Source organism: Gossypium arboreum, chromosome 6, assembly GCF_025698485.1.
Source record: "Gossypium arboreum isolate Shixiya-1 chromosome 6, ASM2569848v2, whole genome shotgun sequence".
Taxonomy (NCBI): domain Eukaryota; kingdom Viridiplantae; phylum Streptophyta; class Magnoliopsida; order Malvales; family Malvaceae; genus Gossypium; species Gossypium arboreum.
Window position 1 is genome coordinate 53,138,630 of NC_069075.1, and position 3,065 is coordinate 53,141,694.

Consider the following 3,065-nt stretch of genomic DNA (forward strand, 5'->3'; position numbering starts at 1 on the left):
CAAACCAAGGGTATTTCAGTAATTTTGTAAACCAATGGTATTTCTATAATTTTTAGAAAGTCAAGAGTAATTCTTTAATTTTGTAAATCAGGGGTATTTTGGTAATTTTACAAACTAGGGGTATTTTGGTAATTCTACCCTATAGGGGTATTTAAGTAATTTCACAATTGAGGGTAAAACGGTAATTTCACAATCGAGGGTAAAACGATAATTTCACAATCCAGGGTAAAATAGTAATTTTATAAATCAAGGGTAAAACAGTAATTCTATAAATCGAGGGTACTTTGGTAATTTTACAAGTCGAGGGCATTTCTATAATTTGGTAAACTAAAATATTCTAAACAGGGATAACAATACGAATGGCCCTAAAGCTCATTCTCAGCCCAAGTGGGCCCACACGCTCGTGTGGCCCTTTTAGCCCAAATCTAGCCACAAATATGAGATTCACCTAGCCTAGTCTAATATTTACTACACAATCAAACAACTTATCCAATTGGGCCTGTAGGCCCATTGGGCCCACATAGCCCCTTTCGACCCATCGCGACCCGAAGTAGCCATCCTACAGCTAGAGTAGCGAGAAAATACACACCTGATAGGAGATTGGAGTTAATCCACGCTCCGAGCACTCTTAGCCGACACCCAACCCAAACGAGCACGCCATACAGCGAAAGGGATCAGCCAAGAAAGGTATCTTTACTCTCCTCATGGTTCCTCTATTTAAAGCCACCAGATCCACTCTTATGTTAGCTTCCGATGTGGGATCCTCCAACATCGAGTTTAAATTCAACACCAACTCTTGCCGCCTGTTAGCAAAATAAATGCTCCTTGCTTGCCATGGGATTCGAACCCATGCCTCCCTCGATGCTCCACACGCTACTTGCCACTAAGCCACAAGGCTTTTGTGTCATATTTTATCCCCAATTAATTATAAGGTCTAAAGGCCAAAGTCCAAGTTCCCTTAAAAAAACCAAAATAAATTGCAAGAGCCAAGGCTTGAACCCAGGCTCCCATGCAACCTTAATGACGCCACAACCACTAGACTACAAGCTTCCTTGTGTCATTTATTTAACACAATAATTTAAAAGCCCTCATCTAAGCATCCAGGTTTCTTTCTCTTAATACCAAAATTTTTGCTAAAGCCCAAGTTTGAACCCAAGATTTCTCCAACACTTCTCAAAGCCATAAACCACTAAAGCAAACATTTAATTTTTTCATTTCATTACACAATTAAATACCTATATACAATCTCCTTACGGACCCCCACTCAAGGCCCAATACTTCTAGGCCCAAATTCGGGGTGTTACATTAACTTTTTCTTCAGTTTCTTTAATTAGATCAACTCCATGAATTTGATTTTCCTTGAGTTCTGTCCAGTACAATGGAGTCCGGCATTTCCTACCATACAAGGCCTCATAAGGTGCCATCTTCAAACTTGTTTGGAAACTATTGTTGTAGGCAAATTCTACCAATGGTAGGTATTTTTCCCAAGTACCCTAAAATTCAAGGATGCAACAACACAACATGTCCTCGAGAATCTGGATCATCAGCTCAGACTGACCATCGGTCTGAGGGTGAAAAGCTGTGCTAAAACTCAACTTTGTACCCAAGGCTTCTTGTAACTTCTTCCAGAATCTCGAAGTGAACGTTGGGTCTCTGTCCGAAATAATTGACAATGGTACTCCGTGCAGTCTTTCTATCTCAGAGATGTACAAATCGGCTAATCTATCAAGGGAATAATCCGTCTTTACCGGGATAAAATGAGCCGACTTTGTCAATTTGTCCACTATAACCCATATGACATCCTTTTTTTTCGGAGTCAAGGGTAATCCTATCACAAAGTCCATAGTAACTCTGTCCCACTTCCATTCGGGGACCATTACAGGCTGTAACAAACCTGAAGATACTTGATGTTCAGCTTTAACTTGCTGACTTACTAGGCATTTCGATACAAATTCAGAAACATCTCTTTTCATGCCATTCCACTAGTACATCTTCTTTAAATCGTTGTATATCTTGGTACTTCTCGGGTGAACTGACAAACGATTGTTATGTGCTTCTTGCAAAATCTTCCAAATAAGTTCATTGTCTTTGGGTACACAAACCTTATCTCTAAACATGAAAATCCATCAGGACCAATTCGGAAATCTGACTCAACACCATATTCACATTGAGCCCTTTTTGCTTGCAAGTCATCATGATTTAACTGTGCATCATGAATTTCCTGCAGAAATGTTGGTCTAGCCTCCAGCTCGGTCAGAATTGAACCATCATCAAGCAATGTCAAATGGGTATTCATGGCTCTCAAGGCAAACAGAGATTTTCTACTCAGTGCATCGACGACCACATTTGCCCTTCCCGGGTGATTGTCGATAATCAAATCATAATCTTTAATTAGTTCTAACCATCTCCGCTGTCTCAAATTTAATTCTTTCTGAGTCATCAAGTATTTTAAACTCTTGTGGTCTGTGAGTATACGGCAAGTGTCGCCATACAAATAATGCCTCCAAATTTTCAAGGCAAAAACAATAGCATCAAGCTCTAGGTCGTGGGTTGGATAATTCTTCTCGTGGGGCTTCAATTGCCGTGAAGCATATGCTATCACTTTGCCATCTTGGATAAGCACACACCCCAATCCATTTAAGGATGCATCACTATAGACCACAAATTCTTTTCTTGATTCAGGTAGCACTAAAACAGGAGCTTCGGTCAGCAATGTCTTTAACTTCTCAAAACTTTGCTGACACTTCTCCATCCATTCAAACTTAACATCTTTCTATAGCAACCTCGTCATTGGAGTCGCTAACATAGAAAATCCTTTTACAAACCTTCGATAGTAATCGGCTAAGCCAAAAAAGCTTCTAACCTCAATTATATTCTTAGGCGGTTTCCATTCAATAATTTCAGAAATCATATTTGGATCAACTCGGATGCCTTCACCCGAAACTATATGACCCAAAAACCCAACTTCTTGGAGTCAAAACTCACTATTGCTAAACTTAGCATACAGTTTCTTTTCCCGCAAGGTCTGCAACACAATTCCCAAGTGCTTCACTTACTCTATCTCA